The 8204-nt window shown below is 40.6% G+C and overlaps 1 long non-coding RNA gene across 1 annotated transcript in view; it reads right to left on the bottom strand.

The window, feature by feature from the left end:
- Nucleotides 1-2952: 2952 nt before the first annotated feature.
- LOC138201531 (uncharacterized) overlaps nt 2953-8204 on the bottom strand; it is a 44137-nt gene continuing 38885 nt past the window's right edge. Inside the window, exon 3 of the long non-coding RNA XR_011178493.1 lies at nt 2953-4818. This is a non-coding gene — a long non-coding RNA (uncharacterized lncRNA). The remainder of the gene's footprint in view (nt 4819-8204) is intronic.

Here is an 8204-nt window from a genome sequence, read left to right as displayed (position 1 = left end):
GCCTCCAAAATTTGTATGTGATGACTACAATTACAAATACATTGTACAGTATTTCCCTGTTAAATATAGCTACGTATTAAGTAGCAGCAAGTCGTATAGTATAGAGTAAATGTATGTTCCACCTCTGCTGATGAAACTATATGACAGGAAGAAGCAGAAGACACTCTGACCTCGGTCTTAATAAACAGCTGGACTACATGCACATCATATATCCCAGGAGGAGACAGAGGACGCTCATCTGCCTCCCCTGCCGACTGTGGACGGTGCAGCTATGTTTCTGTAGAACATCCATCTTCCTCGTGCCAATGCAACAACAAGGTCTCCACGTGCTAGAAGTCCCCCAGATTCCTTTCGGATGAGTCTGAGGGTTTTGGAGCTGAGTCACAGGAAGCATCGGGTTAACTTGATGAGTGCCTTGTGATGTTGCACACACACACACACACACGCACACACACACACACGCACACACATACACATGGAGTGAAATGTGTGCGTGATAAAAAATAGTTATTATAATGATTCACCCACTTCCAGAGTATTTTGATGTGAAGGCAGCACTGTAGGTCCAGGTGTAAGTCAAACTTCTCTTCATCACCCGGAGGCACTTCAGGGTCCATCACCATCACATCAGAGCTTCACCGTATGTGCAGAAGTAGAATCTTGTCATTGCAACCACCGAATTAAAGTTTCTCCGACTTTAAACGTAGATTCGTCATGTCACCAGAGTTTGTTCTGAGCTTGGTGAAACAGTTTTCTCAGCCTACATGTCCTTGAATTGGAATGTTTTACAAGATAAAGTTCATTTGAAAACTCTACCTTCACATCAAACACCACAAGCAACACCTTTGTCGAGAGGACTTTCACTGCTGCTTCGTTCTCTGAAGCCTGTCGGCTCCTTTGTTATTGTCCTCACTGAGATTGTTGTGAAACTAATTACCTTTATGTGTTATCAGCAATGCGAACATGACACATTCTTTCTTCTAAAGTGGAATTTGTGCCTCAATAGACTTTCTGGGGGCGGCACAGTGGTGCAGTGTTTAGCATTGTTGCCTCACAGTAAAAAGGTTCTGGGTTTGAGTCCGGGCCTTTCTGTGCAGAGTTTGCATGTTCTCCCTGTGCCTGCGTGGGTTCTCTCCAGGTACTCCAGCTTCCTCCCACCATCCAAAGACATGCGTCTCAGGTTAATTGGTGGTTCTACAAATGTCCCTTTGGTGTGAATGGTCTTTGTTTCCGTCTGTCTCTATGTGGTCCTGTGATGGACTGGCGATCTGTCCAGGGTGAACCCTGCCTTCGCCCAATGTGAGCTGGGATAGGCTCCAGCCCCCCAGTGACCCTGTTCAGGATTTAAAAAAAAAAAAAAAAAAAAAAAAAAAAAAAAAAAAAAAAAGCGGATATAGATAATGGATGGATGGATGGATGGATGGATGGATGGATGGATGGATGGATGGATGGGCTTTCTGGTTAAATAAAGGTTGAAATGAAAAAATAGTGGATAATTTACTTGCACAAAGTCTTCATACTAGAGTAGAGCTACTTTAAGGATGAGTTCAAGTCTGTCTTATTTAATTTTGTGTTGTTAATGTGTCTCTTTAAAACAGTAGATGATCTTGTAATCCACAAAGGCAGATTGTTGAGTCAATTTATTTTAACCAATATCAAAAATCACACATTTTCTGCGAGGGGCTTTCCAATCTGTGAAGCACAGACACCCTCTGTTCGTAGACACTTGAAATGGAAGAGAAAAATCGACCCCCAAAAGATCATTAAATGGGAAAAAATGGGGGAAAAAAATCTCAGAATAGCAGCTGAGGAGAGATCCCTGCAGGACGGAAAGACATGCAATTTATATCGTGTCGACAGAAAAGCAAGACAAGAAAGAATTTATTTTTATTTTTATTAGCAGTTCACCTTCCTGGACTTTACATTGTCATCTACTGTCTTCAATAAACATCTCAAGTCACATTCAAAATCAAAATTTCCCTTTAAAACAGCTTAAAACCTGCTGTTTAAGGTCCACTGTTAGAAGAAAAAACGAAAGGTTATGAACATCTATGAGAACTTTTCAAGTGCCTAAAGTCATTAAATCAATAAAACGCCATGGTCTGCACCTTGCTGTGCTCCCGTATTTCATTAATAGTCATGCATTATTTCAACCAATAGGGCCTCAGGATCAAAAAGGTTCTAGAAAATGTAGCACAAAATACCTAAATTGGAAGCCATGCTTTCTGTATTGTAGAACTGCATTCACTCCTCTATGAAATGGCAAAGGTGTTTGAAACTTTCAGTTCAATTCAGTGCTGATTATTTTAATCAGTCTGCACTTTAGCTGCAGAACCACAATGGAGGCAGACTTGTTGAATGTGATGGATTATAAAGTTAAAGCGAGTGTCAAGGATCTGAGATGAATGAACAAGAGCAAGAAGAAATACTTCAAGCTGTACAGTCTGTATTTTAAAATTATCAGCAAAATGGTGAATGTGAAACTAATGTTAAAGCACAGGCACGGTTCCTTAAAGAGAGAAATGTAACCGCTCTGCTAATCACCCGGAAAAGAGAGCAGCAGGATCAAATGAAGGTTTTATATTCTCCTTGAAGGGTGACACCTCTTTTTCAAATTCGAGTGATTCCAGTTGAAACATGCATTCGTCTCGTCTCCTCTGCCAACACTGTCGGACTGCACAAAGCCTGCAGGCATGAAGGCAGATTGAGCACCTTCGTATCTTCGCTCTGAGCTCAATTGTATGAAGAGAAATTTGACTCAAAGTGGTCGCAAATCCAAATTAAATCATCTGCAAATGAAAAACAATATTTATAAAAAGTAATTTGTTCGTAATACTCACAAATGTCTGTTTGAATTCACACAAAAATACCAAGCAATGTGAAAACAGGTGTAAACAAATAAATAAAAAAAACAAACATTTTTAAGATTATTTTTTTTTGTTATTTACAGATTGTTAGCTTTCAGGGAACTTATGTCTTATTTCAAAGAGGGAAAGACATTTTGTGAATATAAAGAATAGCTTGTCACTCTGCAATTAGAGCACAGATTACATTTACCAACTATAGACTCAGCTCAGTAGCCTGCCAGGTGGCGGACTGCTGCGGAGAAGAGCATTTTTAGACCACTGCAGATGAACATTTGTAGATGACTTATTACTTGTGACTATTTTGAGTCTAATTTCTCTCCACTTCTAGAAGCTCAGAACCACAAAGATATTTCTCACAGACAGGATTTGTCACTGTGGCATGTGGTTGACACGACATACTTATTAAGCTACTGGACAACCGTGGTGCATTTTTTGGAACACTTTTTCCTGTTATAAATTATTAACCATAAGAACATGAGGTTGAATCAGTGGGTGTGGACCTCAGCTCTGACTCATACTTTAAAAATGTACAGAGGGAAAATATTTATTGCTCATTTAGTTACGGCCAGCTGTGGTTTTCCTAGTAAGAGAACTTCTGTTAATTGCACGGGCTAATTTCAGCTGATTAGCATATGATGATTTGTACCCTCACATAACTGAAATGGAGAGCAGTTAAATATCTAAATCTGACAGTCTTGAATAATAATTTAGTAAATAGACTAAATATTGATACCAATAAATGTCATGAAGTTATTGTTTGTGACATGAAAAGCCTGATTTGTTTTCACATAATTGGACTCAGTGTTAGTGTTGGTCTGTCCATCAATATATGAACATCTATCTCCATTAAAGAGCTAAATTGTCTCGTAGCCATTTTGACTGTATCGAAAGGGATTACAAGGATGTGTTTCAGTCTTGAAAAAAACACATTTGTTTTTGAATTGAATGACAGAGCTTCATTTGTCAGTTTTAACCTGTTAATATGTACGATATTTGTTTATTCTTTGCCCCATCTAATTTTTTCTATAATTTGCCTTTTTGTTTATTTCTTTTCAGAAGCAATTTCCTGAATGCCGATATTTATTTATTAGTTGAATCTAATCAGTGTTTTGTTGGTGATGAACTGGAGAGGCAGTGACCGGTCCTCCTCTGCTCACTGCTGCATGTGATGAAGCTCTCAGTGGGTTGGAGGGAGCCACATGGTGGCAGTGTCCACAAATGCTGTCAGCTTGTCCTCCATGTCCACATGGAAACAACCTCTTACTTGAAGTTGGCTGGTCCACTTTCAAGGTGACTGCATCTCCAGCTAACAAGCCTCTGTGTCTCACGAAAAGATTCTCATAGTGGCACAATTTAAACAGAGATCCCTGTGAAATGCAGATGGTAACCCAACTGGCACTCTGGGCAAGTGTCCAAAATCTTTAAATTCTTTCCTGTGTTATGTCTGAGTCACTGTGACTCCTCCGACCATCATCAATCACCAGAGAGGTCAATCTAAGAGACTTTTAATGGTTCACGTTGATAGTTTTTGGTCACAGTTTGATGCTATGATGGAAAATCACACAGAATAAACTAGGTGAAAGGTCATCGGTCTGAATACGAGTGATAATGATGAGGACCAGTGATGACTTGATTATGAACCAGATGCAATATTACAACTACACAGAAATATTTTGTTAACTGGCAGGAAGAAATGCACAAAGCTTCTGTTTGTTTAATTCATAAAGCAACACTCAGTCTGACAGGTGCTCTGCTACCGGGAAGCAAGGGAAACTCCACTGCTCCAACGGATGAGTATCAGAGAGCCACTTTTATAGACTCTATTGACATAACGTAATCTCATCACATCATTTCACCTGTCGAAGACCCACAAGTTTGTCTTCAGGCGGGAGAGAAAGTTTTGTTGTGGGGCATCATTCCTGGGTGATTCACCGCTGATCCTGGCCACGGTCTCCAAAGAGAGATCCAAAGAAGAATAACATTGAGATTAGCTTGACATTGGACAGAATTGATAACTATGTCTCTCTAAGTAGGACAAGTACTTGTGTGTGTGTGTGTGTGTGTGTGTGTGTGTGTGTGTGTGTGTGTGTGTGTGTGTGTGTGTGTGTGTGTGTGTGTGTGTGTGTGTGACAAGCAGATACACAGGAAAGCCATCTTAATTTGGGTTTGTGTTACTTCCTCTTAAAAACATACCACAATGTTTGGTCATCTGAAGTGCTTCCGTAAATAATCGGATTATCTGGCCATGCTGAATAGTACGGTGCTTTCCACCTATTAATGCAGTATAAGTCACTGGCCCTTGACTAACCAGAAGCACTACACCGATGCCTCTGTGCTGACTGCAGGCTCCATATGACAGATGTTGTTTAGAGGTTGACCAGCCGGCTCCCGGCTTCGACCTGCTGTTGTCCCGGTGAAGAATGACGCAGGTATTGCACAACATTTTCCTTGGTTATGACGGTGTGACATCACTGGCTCCTCTTAATGCTCACTGTTTCCCAGTTCCCCTGACGCGCAATACACTCTTTAACGATTGCACTGTTGTGTGTAAACACCGCAAACAGCTCAAAGAGTGCACGCATGCACACACTCACACAGAGCTTCACCGCCTCAGGTCCTGCTGTATCCACGTGACGTCACGTATGAGTCAGGTGAATGCATGCATGCATGCGTGTGGGTGTGTGTACAGGCACCTGCTGGCTGTGGGATGTTTGCATAATCAGCATGGCAGCACACCTTGGTCACAAGGTAAACTTTCCACTGTGTCAGAGAAAAATATGTCTGTTTCACACTTGAGTAGTCCAGGAATGGCCTACTTTTACAGATGGGACTGATGGGAGGTGGAAGGTTGAAGATCAGGTGTCAGGGTCTGAGTGTAGGCTACATCCTCTCTGCTTATGCAGTGGGAGAGGGACACTTCACTCTTGTAGGATAATAGTTTGTTTCAACTTGTGCAAGATAAAAAAACAAAAAAAACCACATTTCACGCACCTTATACACACATTAGAGAATCCATAATTTAGTTTTTACTTGAGAACATTTTTCTTTAAAGGAACCGTTCAACATTTTGGGGATTTTGCTTTCTTGCAGAGACTTCAGTGAGATGTATACAGAGAGCAATTAGCTTAGCATACAGACTGGAAACAGAGGGAAACAGCAAGCCTGTCTTTATCCAGAGGATCACATCTGATTGCCTTTGCATCGCACCAGTGAACTCCTTTATATTTTGTATGCTTGATATAAAACCAAAACCAAATGAGAGAAAATATTATATTTTTACTTGTCGTTTTTTGTGCAGATTAAACAAACCAGGAACGATGTGTTAATTAGTGAGCTCCGGAGGTGTTGGTTAGTCTTTGGATAGACCCTGGCAAACTGGTTTTGCTTGTTTTCAGCATTTATGCCTAACTAAGCTAACTGAATGCAGCCTCCACTTATACTGCAAAGACAGAAGAGTGGTCTCAAACTTCACATCCATTTCTCATTAAAAAGTGAAAGAGCCCAAATTCTCAAATAAATACCCAGCTATTGCTACATAATACAAAAGTGACCTAGAAATCTATATAACACATGTACCCACCGGCCCCCCCCCAAAAAAAACAAAAAAAAAAACAACAAAAAAAACAACGTTTTTGCTGTATACTGACATGTTTGTTTGCATTGCTTCACAAACTAGAGCAACATGGATATTTTATTTCGATAATAAAAACAAGCACATAATGAGATTTATAAGTAAATAATCAATCTAATATAAATAGTCTGCACATATATAATGCTTTATCACCCCAGCGTTCTCAAAGGGCTTCTGTTTGCTTCCCATTAACCCATTTAACACCAATGGAGGCTGAGCTTTAATGCAAGGTGCTCGCCTGCCATCGGGGCAACTTCCACTCAGTGTCTTGCCCGAGGACACTTCGGCATGTGGGCAGGAAAAACCAGGAATAAAACCAGCAGCTTCATTATTAATGGGCTCTCTGCACCACCTCAACACATTTAAACAGAATAACTCAGGCATGAATAATGTCCATTTTTAAAATAGCTGCAAAATGAACAAGAAGTTTAATGGGAAACTTTTACTAAATTCAAATTTTTTTGAATGAGGAATAATAAATCTTTGGTTTCCAACTTTCCATTTATCATCACATTGCTATTCTTCTGATGGATGTCACTGGCTCTGACCTGAATGTGTTAAAATGAAACTCTCCAGGCAAGATTCATGTCTGACAAGTTTCAAGGGCACACGCTACAAATTTTAATGATGGTGAAGAAGAACTTGCTAGACTTCATAGTTCATAGAAATGACAAAGTTTTAGCTATGGTTATGTTGTCATTTGAATGCGGTTTGATAAATCCGTCTTTGAAATGTCTACTGCCACCTCAGCACAATAGTGGTGAATGAAATTTTGCTTCTTGACGATATCCTGATCCTCAATGTGATCATTTTTCACACTTTTCAGTAAAGAAATAATCCTACTGCTTCTGGGCAGACATGTTGCTGTTGAATACTTTAAATGTCATGTTTCATTGCTATGAGCACCAAAAATAAAACAACATTTACCTCGATTGTATTTGGGGCAGTTACAGAAATCACAGAGACCGCCATCATAAAACCTGAGCGGATAAAACAAATTATATCTTCATGGCTCCATATAACTTGAGTGTTATTTTCACTGACCCTTTAATCACACGTGAGAATGCGATATATTCAATTACTTTCTAATGTGATTTATCTGATGATAATAATCCTCCATTCTCCACCAGTTAATTGTTTAAATAATAGTTGAACTGCAGTTCAGCTGCCCAGGAGACACTAATGGTAGACCTGTTGTTAGCCCGGCAGATGCAACAGAGACCCATCTGTTCTGCTCCTGTGCATGATCATAAGGCCGGGCTGAAGCGTCTAAATATAGATGCGACAAATTAAATTCAAATGACTCGGTTTCTGGATGACTGAGACGGGTGACTTATCCCTCTTCAGTGCCCTGCTTCAGTCAGTCAGTGCTCTGCCCTGCAGCTAACACAGGCTACATGCCCCCCGGACCAGGAGTCACTTATTCCACTCAGGCTCGCCTCTCAAACCTCCAACTGTTAGAGGAAGGAGGTTGGGTGTTATGTGGCGGTGGTGGTGGTGGGGGAGTGAAAGGAAGATGGGTGGAGGGAGGGAGGACATAAAGGCTAAATCAGTTGGCGGAGGAGAGGAAGCTGTGTCATATCCAGGAGGAAGTGTGAGTCAGTGCTCGTACATTCTTGAAGGCTGATTCAGCGCTGCACAGGAAGTGGGAAACGCTTACTGCTGAGCTTTAACACTGGGAGGGAAAAAAAACCTTGTCTGGAGCA

This window comes from Embiotoca jacksoni, unplaced genomic scaffold (genome assembly GCF_022577435.1).
Source record: "Embiotoca jacksoni isolate LCO1_2020_lvr unplaced genomic scaffold, fEmbJac1.0.p SCAF_2, whole genome shotgun sequence".
NCBI lineage: Eukaryota > Metazoa > Chordata > Actinopteri > Embiotocidae > Embiotoca > Embiotoca jacksoni.
The sequence above is the reverse complement of the archived record's forward strand: the minus strand, read 5'-3'. Positions and strand labels throughout refer to the sequence as shown.